Source organism: Prunus dulcis, chromosome 6 (genome assembly GCF_902201215.1).
Source record: "Prunus dulcis chromosome 6, ALMONDv2, whole genome shotgun sequence".
Lineage (NCBI taxonomy): Eukaryota > Viridiplantae > Streptophyta > Magnoliopsida > Rosales > Rosaceae > Prunus > Prunus dulcis.
In genome coordinates, this window is record NC_047655.1 from 14302765 (window position 1) to 14314418 (window position 11654).

The window sequence follows — 11654 nt, forward strand, 5'->3', positions numbered from 1 at the left end:
AATCTGTGAAGCCCTGACCCTCGGCTTCCGGATAGAATTTCTTCTGAATCTGGTAAAGGACCTAGCACGTGCCGTGTTCGGGGAAAGAGCTATCCATAGCATGAAGTCATTTTCTGGTTCTGAAGACATAAGGGCAGCGATAGAGGCCTTGATTCTCAAGCAGCGTGAACTGGAAAACCAACACAGGGAGTTGCGTGCCCTTCTTCTTGCTCAAGATGTTTCTTCCGACAGTGCTGGTTGCATAATAGAAGCGGTGGCAAGGTCTTCTCAGAAGGCCTCCTCCATTCCTTTCTAGCCACCCCTGACATCTTTTGAGGTTTGTGACCTTACATCCTTCCTTACTTCACCCCGCCTTTAATATCAACTTACTCTCTTTCGGCATTCTTCTTGGTTTAACAGGTTACATTTTGCTTTGGTATAGGTTCAGTTAGCGCGACACATTTCGAGATCTCCTTCAAGATTCGACAACACATTACCTCTTAGTTTGTATGACTTGCTCGAATTTAGGCTTGTAAAATTTGCATTGTGACAGCTTGGCACTGCAGTGTTGTTATGTGCTGACTGCTGGAAATTATGTCCTCCCTTTCTTGTAACTTTTCTATTTGGTATCATATGCAGTGCTTGGTTGAAACTTTTCGCTTGAGATTTCCCGCATGTTGGGTCTTAATATAAGGTAGATACCGCCATAATTTTGGCAGGATCCATGCTTGAAGCTTCAATGCTTATTTATGCTAGTTAGCTTGGCGTATGTTTTTTGGTGATGAAGCATGAGGTCTGCTAGTGACTTAGGATCCCATACAAATGGCTTTGGCTTGGCATGTGCTCTGCTAAATAATATTTATATATGTATATATATATATATTTTAAAAAAACTACCATGAATATATAAAGGCAATTTTCTTTTTTTCAAAATACTCCTTCATTTTTCATTTCAGATTTCATGTCACCACAATGGTACATGTTACAAAAACTTCCCAAGCGAGAGTTAGGGATATAGAAGGAGGGCATGAGGGGATAAATACGATGATATAATGATAAAAATACTATTCCTTCTTAGCAATAGTAGGGCTTGAGCCATTTTCCATTGATGGGATCCGTTAGCGTGCCTTCCTTGACAGAGATCAAGTGATAATAGCCACTGCTGTATACTTCTTTGACTGCGAATGGACCCTCCCATTGCGGGGCAAACTTGGAAGGTCCTGATATCTGTCTTTTCACATGTTCGACAACTTTTAGCACGAGATCTCCTTGCTTGAAAGCTTGAGGCTTAACGGTCCTGTTGTATGCTTGGGCAGTAGTCCTGTGATAAAGTGCCATTTTCCTTTCGGCTTCCATCCTCTTTTCATCCACTGCTTCGAGGTCTAACACACGCCAATCCGAGCATGATTTTGCATCCCATTCAAGATCATTGACAGCCGACACTCTAGCCGTGGGGATGGTGATTTCCACAGGTGAGATGGCATCAGACCCATATACGAGTGAGTAAGGCGAAAAACCAGTAGCACCCCTTGGTGAGGTGCGGTAAGCCCACAGAGCGTCCGGCAGGTGGATGCTCCAATTCCCCTTATACTCATATACCATCTTGCTCAGAATTCTTAGTATTGTCTTGTTGGTGGCCTCTGCTTGACCATTTCCTTGTGGGTAGTAAGGTGTGGAGCGACGATGCTTGATACCGTAACCATTGAGTGTTGAGCTTACCTGTTTGTTGACAAAAGGCGTGCCATTATCGGTAACCATTTTGTATGGAATTCCAAATCTGCACACGATGTATTCTCGAATGAAATTCGAGACAGCAGCCCCTGTGGCTTTTCGAAGAGGAACTGCCTCAACCCACTTCGTGAAATATTCCGTAGCTGTAAGGATCCATATGTAACCGTCGGAAGGAGGATGAATTGTCCCAATCAAATCAAGCCCCCATGTATGGAAAGGCCATGGGGTGCGCATATCCTGTAACAGTGTTGGAGGTTTATGGCTTAAATTAGCATGGATCTGGCATGTGTGACATTTCTTAACAAAGTCATGTGCATCTTTCTTCATAGTAGGCCAATAGTATCCGAAACTCAGCAGCTGCCGATAAAGCCTCTTCATCCCTTGATGTTCTCCACATTCTCCAGCATGTATCTCCTGCATGACTTGATGAGCCTCCGACCTTTCCAAGCATCGTAGTGGTTCACCATTAAATCCCTTCCTGTAAAGAGTCGCTCCATCCATGAAATATCTTTTTACCGTCTTCTTGAGCTTATAAGCGAGCTTGGCATCGGTTGGCAGAGCTTCCTCAACGAAAAATGCTAGATATGGGGCTCTCCAATCTTCCGCCATTGACACAGTGAAAGCCTCCTCGGTAGTGGGTATCGTAGAACATTTGGGGCAATTGGCCTGAACATCGGCTGCTTGTTTCCCCATTTCTGGCCAATAATAACCCTTACGCTGCAGGCGCCGATACAAACTGGTCACTGGTTCCAAACTGCAGGTGGCGTCATGTACCTCCTGCAACCTTCTTCTCGCTTCTACCATTCCCACGCATCTAGTCAAAACACCGCCTGGGAGGCGTCTATAGAGTTCCCCAAAGATGAGCACATAGTCTTTCAAGTCCTTAATGCTGCTTTCTCCGCTAAATTCTTTTCTTAACGGCTTTCTCCAGTCATCTTCTTCCAGCAGCTCCTCCTGGACCATTGCTCTACTACTAGCGTCTCTCTCCTTACCACAGTAATATTAGGTTGCTCCTGCACGTATGAGAGTTTTGATCCCAGTGTAGCCAAAGCATCTGCATACCTATTAGTGACTCCCGGAATGTGTTCCATCACCACCTGCTTAAAGGAATTAATGAGCCTTTCAGCAGCTGTACGATAGGGTGCCAAAGTTGCTTCTTTCACAGCAAAGCTCCCTTGCAATTGGCTCAATACCAGATTTGAATCTCCAATGACCTTCACTCTTTCTGCACCCATTTCCCTTGCCGTAGACAATCCCATGATAAAAGCCTCATACTCCGCGACATTATTTGTGCATGGGAAATCTAGCTTGAATGAGAGAGCTGAGGTTTGCCCTTCAGGATTGATAATCACTACACCTGCTCCTCCACCGTTGGTTGTAGAGGATCCATCAAAGTAGAGGGTCCATGACGCTTCTTCTACAACAGTGGCAACTACTTCCGGCAGCTCTCCCAATACTTCTTTGGACAGAGTAGACTCCTCTACTTCGGGGAATAGGGCTAACATATCAATTACAGCCTGTCCCCTAATAGCCTTCGGGGTCGTACACACAATATCGAACTCAGATAATTGCAGCAACCAGCGTGCAAGGCGTCCTGATAGCACTGGTCTTGTGAGCAAGTATCTCACAGGGTCGGATTTTACTACAAGCTGCACCTTGTGAGCAAGAAAGTAATGTCGCAATCGCTGTGCAGCATAAACGAGAGCAAGGCATAATAGTTCAGTCTTCGGGTACCTTGTTTCAGCTCCCTTCAATTGTCTGCTTACATAGTAAATGGGGCTTTCTTCCCCCTCACGACTATCTTGGGCAAGCAAAGCTCCAACCGCGGTATTTGTTGCGGCTAAGTAAAGCTTGAGTGGAAATCCCGGGGTAGGTGCCCTCATTGTGGGTAGCCTGGCTATCAGCTGCTGCACTTGTTGGTAAGCCTCCTGGCATTCCTTGCTCCATATGTACGGTTGGCCTTTTTTGAGCAAAGGGGTGAAAGTGCTCATCATAGCAGCAAGCCCTGGAATAAAGCGTCGAATGTACGACAGCCTCCCCATGAAACTTTTCAATTCCTTCGGGTTCTTTGGTGGCGACAAGGATTTTAGGGCCCTAGTCTTTTCGGGATCCACATCTATGCCGCGTTGGTGTACCTGAAACCCCAAGAATTTACCGGATGATACTCCAAACGCACACTTCTTCGGATTCATTTTTAGCCCGTATAGCCGGCACCTTTCCAGCACCTTCCTTAAAACCTCCTGATGTCCCAGTCTGGTTTTAGATTTCACCACAAGGTCATCCACGTAGTCTTCCACCTCTTTCCCCATCATATCATGAAACACTGCTGTCATGGCTCTTTGGTAGGTAGCACCCGCATTTTTGAGACCAAATGGCATGACCGTGTAATAGAAATTCCCATACGGCGTTCGAAAGGCCGTCTTTTCAGCATCCTTGGGCGACATTTTGATCTGATTGTATCCACTGAATCCATCCATAAAGGACAGCATGCCTTGACCCGAGGTTGAATCGATCAATATATCCATGTTGGGCAGCGGAAACTCATCTTTTGGGCAAGCTCGATTGAGGTCTCGGTAGTCTGTACATATTCTAATGCCCCCGGTCTTCTTTTTCACGGGAACGATATTTGCTAGCCACGTGGGGTGCTTGATGGGCTTGATGAACCCAGCAGCTAACAATTTTTCGATTTCCACCTTGATCTGCTTTTCAACCTTAGGATGAAAATTCCTTCTGGGCTGTACGACGGGTCTGGTACCCAGCTCAATATTCAACGTGTGACTCACCAAATTTGGATCAAGGCCGGGCATTTCTTCGTAGCTCCAAGCGAACACATCTCGAAATTCCTTTAACAAAGGCACCAAAACTTCCTTCTCCTCCTTTGTTAAATGGATGCTGATGGAAATGGGTCTTTGGACGACAGGATCATCACTTAAGTCAATTGTCTCCAATTGCTCAGTTACTGCCACTGAGCCATCTTGCATGTGCTTGGGAGCAACCATTGGCTCCTGGAAGGCACAAGGTGAAAGTGCCTTGTCATCTGAATCTTTGCAGTCGTTGGTTTGCATCGCTTCTCCTCCATACTCGGGGCTTTCCCGTAAGACACGGTTAAGCCCCCAATCCCATCATAAGCGGTACACGGTGCGCCCATCGGGGAGCGTTACTTTTGAGCACCGGGGATGATCATAGGCATGATTGTTAGCTTCCGAGTGTCTCTTTCTTCCTCGGTTGATGATGGTGATGAGTTCTTCATTACTTAAATCACGAATTTCTGTCCAAGACGGGAGACAGGTTCCAAAATCTTTGGATGGGTTGCTTCCAGCATCTGTGCATTCGGTGTAGAATTCAGCTTCCAAATAATGGGCTTCGTTTTTGTTGAATGGTGTCTGATTTCCTGGTATGCGGAGCGGTCTCAGCCCAATTCTTCCTTTCACACATTGATGGTAAGTAGAGACCACAAGCTTATGTTTATTGAGCCATGGCCTTCCAAGCAGCGCATGATAAGCCACATCCACATCCACGACATAGAATTTTGTAAGTGACCGAATTGGCCCCACCTTTAAATTTACTTGCATATGCCCCACCGTTACTTCACTTTTGTTTCCAAAGCCGCTGATGCTTGTTTGTGATTGGACAATTTTGGATAATGGGATGCCAGCTGCCGTAAGCACAGACAGAGGTAATATATTAACGGAAGAACCTGTGTCTACCAAGGCCCGCCTTATAAACACATCGTTGATCTGTCCTTCCAAGTAAAGTGGCCTTCTGTGATCCGGATACGGAACCTCCATGTCTTCATCCGTGAAAACGATAGCGTTGTCGTTTTCCAAAAATGACCTCTGTGGTTGTGCGGTAAAACAATGAGAATTGGACTCAGAGATGCTCATGAGAGCTGCCGTAGCTGCTTCCCTCGCTTGAGGCCCGAAGTCAAGTTGATCAAAGAGCGATTTGAATTTTGGGTTCCTTTGAAGGACCTGTGAGGCTGTGGGTCCTTGCCTTTTACCTAAATAGCGCTCCATTACAGTTGTTTCAGCCTCGGTAAGAGCATGAAACGTGACGGCCGCTGTTTCCCGTTGTCCTGCAAAGGCTCCCAGGCATCGTTCTCCCAGCGTAAACGCCTTATCAGCTGTGTAATCATCCCATCCTTGAGCGAGCGGCCATGGCGCATCATAACTCGGGGGTTTTGAGTATTTCTGCCAGAAAGCTTTTTCCATATTCCCGCAAGGCTCCCAGATGGCTTCCGATGGTTTGGGGTCGTCCCTCCATGGATGACAAGGCTCATCGTCATCGAGTAAATCACCAGAACATGTTATGACAGCAACTATTTCCTTTCCCCTTCGTTTTGGCAAAGGGTCCTCATCAATAATCTGCCTTTTAGAGGGAAGCTCAAGAACCCCTTCGTGTATTTTGCCATGCAAGATTTTCCTCAGAGCTTGACAAGCGGTAGTTGGATGTCCCACGAATTGATGGTAGCGACAGTACCTTGGGTCATTCTTTTCTTCTCGGGTGGGGACTTTGTAGGGCCTGAGAGGTTTGATCGCGCCATCAGCGATCATTGTGTCCAGGATGGCATGAAACTCCTCATCTTTGCATGGTAGTGGCGGATACGTCTCTCGGTCCTTCCTTTTGCGTGCGCTGTAGTCATTGGACGGCTTGTCATCTACAGCTAGCGTTTGGTGCGCCTCCTTCTTCTCATTCCTCCAAGTCCTTTGTCCTGTCGGTTTGACGGACATGCTTGTTTTTCTTACTGCTTCCAACAACCTATAAAATTGACTGATGCCAATGTTTTCCAGGTACACTCTATAATCTGCCACAATGTTGCTGATGCAGATTTCGACAAGTGCCTCTTCGTCTTTTTCGTCATAGTAATCTAGGGCCAGATCTCGAAACCTTCGTACAAAGTCTACAGGATCTTCACCATGCTTATGGCAGGTATTGTTGAGCTGGGTGGCGGTGACTCTTTCCTCGTGCTGAAAGTACTTCTTACAGAACCTGCCTGCCAGATCGTCCCAAGAACGAATAGAGCCTGGTGCCAACGTCATATACCAGGTATAGGCCCGATCAGTAAGACTTTTTGAAAATTCTCGAAGTCGGAGATTATAATCACCAGCATGTGGTCCCAAGGCGTCGATGAAACGACTAACATGCTCCTTTGGACTCCCCTTCCTTCCATCGAAAAGGACGAAGTTTGGGGTTTCGTAGCCTTTGGGATAAGGCTGCTGGAGTAAGCTTGATGGGTAAGGTGGCTGAGGAATGTATTTCCAGTCTTCTTGGCTTCGACTGAGTTCCTTTTCCAGCATGGCCACGACATCCTCCTGGGTAACAAAAGATGGTCCCTTTTGTTCGGACTCTTTTCCAGCAGCAGCAGATTCCTCCTGTGGATGTCGGGTATTTTCTTCTTTTGGCTTAGGAACAGCATTCCTTAGCTCTTTGATGGTGTTCATCATTTCTCTTTGGGTTTCCTCCATAGTCTGCATAGCCGTAATAAGGTCTGTGAGGGTAAAAGCTCCCTCACTTGCACGTTCTTGCTGCCTAGAGGAGGCATTTTGTCGTGATTCAGAATCACCGTGGTCAGATCCGCCTTGAGAGGCCATGGTATTGCTCCTAGTCTTCCTTTTTGGAGGCATTAGCGAAAAAATGGCAGCTTGGTCCCCAGCAGAGTCGCCAATTTATGTTGGGGCCTTTTTGTTCCAGCAGCCTGACGAATGGGCTTGGGCTGCCGTAAGAAGAGAAGTGAGCAAAATTCCCCAAGTGCCTGGGTTCGATACCAAGCGCCTGGAAGAGTGTTTTTCACAGAATCTGATGAAACTGTTACGCAAACACTCTCAGGCTTCCTTCGCTAATAGCCCAAACAAACTTAACCAGTTTTACAAAGGAGCCTGGCTTGGAGAGCATGTGGCATGGGAGCTAGGCTTTCACAGGTTTAGCAATTTTGAGAGAGAGAGATGAGTTTTCCTATGGAGGATGGAGGTTTAAAGCAGGCAAAGGAAGATTTGGCTGGTTTCCTTCCTAATAGAGGAAGAAAAACGAATGAAGGAGGAGATGAGGTGGCTTGAGTAGATTTTCCAGCTGCTTGACAATGCTTGGTCGAGCTCTGGAAAAAATGGGTTGGTTTTTCTGGGTAGCAGAAGTCCTCCTTTTATATCCACTAAGGGTTCTAATTCCGTCATACTTCCCTCCCTCTTTCCATTGTTTTCCCCCACTTCGTCCTCTTTGATGAATTCCGTCCGCCCAAGACATATGGGTAAGGAACCCATTTGTGGTTCCAAGGTTTTGGTCTTGCTGGCCCCTTCTCAAAGAGGTGAAGAGCCGCCTGCTTTTCTCTCGACCTTTGCTATGCAAGCTGCCAGGACAATGGAAGGGAAAGGAGCTGCGCTTTACTCGACGGGTAAACCCCTTACTCATGTGGATTTCCTCTGGTTTTTAAGATGGTTGCTGTTGACTCTTGGATAGGGACAAGACGTGCTTGGACAGATATTTTACAGGGAGTTTGGGCTGGGCTTTTCTGTCCTAGGCTTTGAATTGATGATATGTCGTTCTGGTCAATCTACTGGGCTTTTCGTCAAGCTGCCGGAAGCAGCCTGCCAATTGTGCCTTAACAGCACGTTTAGTTCTTCTAATTGTCCCAGCCTTTCCTAACAGGCTCTACGCTTTTTTCTAAGGTATTGGGTCATGCTCTCTCTTCTCTCATGCTAACCCATGTGTTTCGGGCCGAGGAAATAGGCTTGAGTTTTGGGTCCCCCAAGTGATCCGAAACTACCATTCCCTTGGCTCGTCAATGAGTCCTGTGAAAGCCCGTTGCCATCCATACCACAACCCGTTCAAGCAAGCCCCGGGTAATTTTGGTGGCTTGGGTCCACCTAAGCTTGTAACACATCTTGGTGTTGGCATGGCGGTTCCGACACATATGCTTGTGCTTGGATTTTTATCCTATTATCACAGGCCATAGCCGAGTTCAATAGGAGTGAGCATGTTTTTTTTGTAAGGTTAGCATGTTTTCGGTCCTCCCGCACGTGCTTATTTGACGTGGCATGTGGCCCGTAGCTCGTATTACTTCGTTCCCTAAATTCTCTTGTGTTCACCTGTCCCTATTGGGCCAATAATCACCTTGGGCTTAGCCCCTTGGATTTTTGGGCCTCAACAGGAACTCACGAGCAACTTCCCAGTGGGTCACCCATCATGGGATTGTTCTAGCTCCAACTCGCTTAATTTCGGAGTTTCCATGACTCCGAAGTCAATGAGCTCCCAAAAGGCCTCGTGTTAGATGGAGGCGGGCATGTACATATAAGGCATATCACCCTCTCTCCGTTGGTCGATGTGGGATGTTACAATCCACCCCTATTAGGGGCCCGACGTCCTCGTCAGCACACTCACATCACACGACAGAGTGGCTCTGATACCAAATAGTCACATCCTGGAATTGACTCCGCCGTAGCACGGTATTCTCCGCTTTGAAGATGATTGTGGAATTTTGCTAGAATTTTCGGAGCAACCAATGAGAGCAGTCTTTGAAGTTAAATCAGCATAAGATGCAATCCCATCAAAACTGTGCTACTGTGGAAGAATGATTATTTGAATATTTTTATAATTTTTCGTCAAGATGTGCGATATATGGCTGGAACGATAAGACAAAGAGCTACAATTTACATATTGTTTCCAAATTTTCTTGGAGGAGGAATGATGTGCGTGCAAAATAACTAACGTCTTATCCTAGTGAAAGTAGGAAGAGGAGTCAATTACTTACCCATTTTGGATTTATGTTTTAATTAGGTTTTTCTTTATTTTTGGGTTGTTGTAAGAGGCCAGCTAGGGTAGGAATAGACGTGTGGTGTTTTATTTAAGCATGAGAAACAACTCCTTTGGGAGGACGCAAAGACTAGGAGAAATTGGAGACGCCGGAAGAGTACCACAATTGGCTAAGTTTTATTGTTTCTTCCTTATGTTTTTGTTTATATCGAATTCTATGATTATGTGTAACTAATTTTCTTTTGCTAGGGCATGATGTAGCCCTAGTATGATAATTTATTTTTCTTATTTTACCTATCTATTGATTGCCATTTGATGTTGGATTATCTTGATGATTGATCGTCATCTAGACTTTTAATTGAGTTAATTGGATGCAAATTAGAGTAAATACCATACTTAATTTGAGGCTTGCTTCTTGTGATTAAGATTTGTAATTCGTTTAGGGTAAATACCATACTCCTAGGGTTTACATGCTTGTTGGAGGTTTTCACTGTTCTTAGTGAGTTTCTATGTGTTGATATTTGACCTAAATACCATAGGCGAATTGCATGTAGGAATATACGAGTTAGCCTAATACCATAGGTAATTCATGAAAAATGAAAACTAAGCGGCAACATCAAATGGTTAGTTAATAGGTAGGTGAATAAGAGGCTAGATCGGATTACTAGTGGTGAATTCATTGTCCTAGTGCTTTTATCAATTTGAATTTCTCACCCTTGTGTTTCGTGACTTTCTACTTGTTTTGTCTTTTAATGTTGTTAATTAAATCATTCTTTCAAAAACCCCTTTTGTGTTTACGTGTGTATGCTACGTGTTTAATTTCTTGTTTATATAATTATAGAGTAGTTAAAGTATTTTGTGAAGTAAATTAGGTTAGACTAATTGGAAGTTGAACTCAATCCTCGTGGGAATGACCTCATATTTTCCATACTATATTACGATTGACCTGGTACACTTGTGAGTATAATTTGTGTTTAGACTAATCTTTATAATCTTATTTTTTCAGGTTGTCTAAAATTCACAACAAGTTTTTGGCGCCGTTGCTGGGGATTGGCTCCGTCAACTACGATTTAGTTCAATCTTAATTTAGCTTTTCAGTTTTTTTTTTTTAACAAAAAAAATAGTTCATTTCCGTTTTCTTAGTTTTATTTTATTTATTTCGTTTTTTTTTAATTTTACTTGAAAATTTCAATTGGAATTGAATTGTGTTTCTTGTTTGTCTTGTGTATAGGTTCGGCTTTGTGTATGACTAATAGACTCTCTCAAGGTCAAGACCTCATATCGTTTGATCCTAAGATTGAGAGAACAGTTGAACATCAAGAAGACAGAGGTCTCGTTGAAAATATAAACGAGAAGAGTGACAAGAACGTTGGGGAACAACAATTTGAGCAAGAGGAAGCAATGGAACGAGCACAACCTACCCGAGGTCTGAAGGAGTACTCCATCCCAACTCTTTCCAATACTCCATCGTGTATTATAGTACCAAAAGTCGAAGCAAATTCATTTGAACTCAAATCAGGAATGATTCACTTGTTACCATCTTTCTATGGCAAGTCGAGCGAAGATCCTAACATGTATATTCGGGAATTTTTTGACGTTTATGGTACCATCAAGATCCTAAATGTCTTTGAAGAAGTAGTTAGGCTGAAATTGTTCCCGTTTTCATTAAAGGATAGAGCCAAAGCTTGGCTTCACTCACTACTAGTTGAATCCATTAATTCATGGAGGGATTAGCTCAAAACTTTCTCTAGAAATTCTTCCCTGTGCAAAAAATGAATTAGCTTAGAAGAGATATAATGCGTTTTACTCAAGGAGAACATGAGCCATTCTATGAAGCTTGGGAGAGATTTAGAGAGTTGCTGCAAAAATGCCCTCATCATGGCATTATTGATTGGATACAGATGCACTTCTTTTATGAAGGACTTACAACTGCAAACAAATGAATGGCTGACTCTGCATGTGGAGGTGCATTGATGGAGAAGAGACTTTAAGAAGCGTTTGATCAATTTGATTTGCTTGCTAATAATAATCAACAATGGGGCAGTGAGCAGACAAAGAAGGCAAGAGTTCATGAAGTCAACACCAACACTACGTTTGCTACTTAAATTTCAAGCCTTGAGAAAAAACTTGAAACTCTTATGTGTGCTATTATTCCACCTTCCCCACAGCAAGTTTGCACCATTGTTCTGACCCTACTCATT

The 11654-nt window shown here is 44.3% G+C and overlaps 1 non-coding gene across 1 annotated transcript; it reads right to left on the bottom strand.

Moving 5' to 3' along the window:
* Nucleotides 1–11231: 11231 nt before the first annotated feature.
* Nucleotides 11232–11338, bottom strand: LOC117633341. Its single transcript, XR_004586649.1, has one exon. It is a non-coding gene; the product is annotated as a small nucleolar RNA R71 (small nucleolar RNA).
* Nucleotides 11339–11654: the final 316 nt, after the last annotated feature.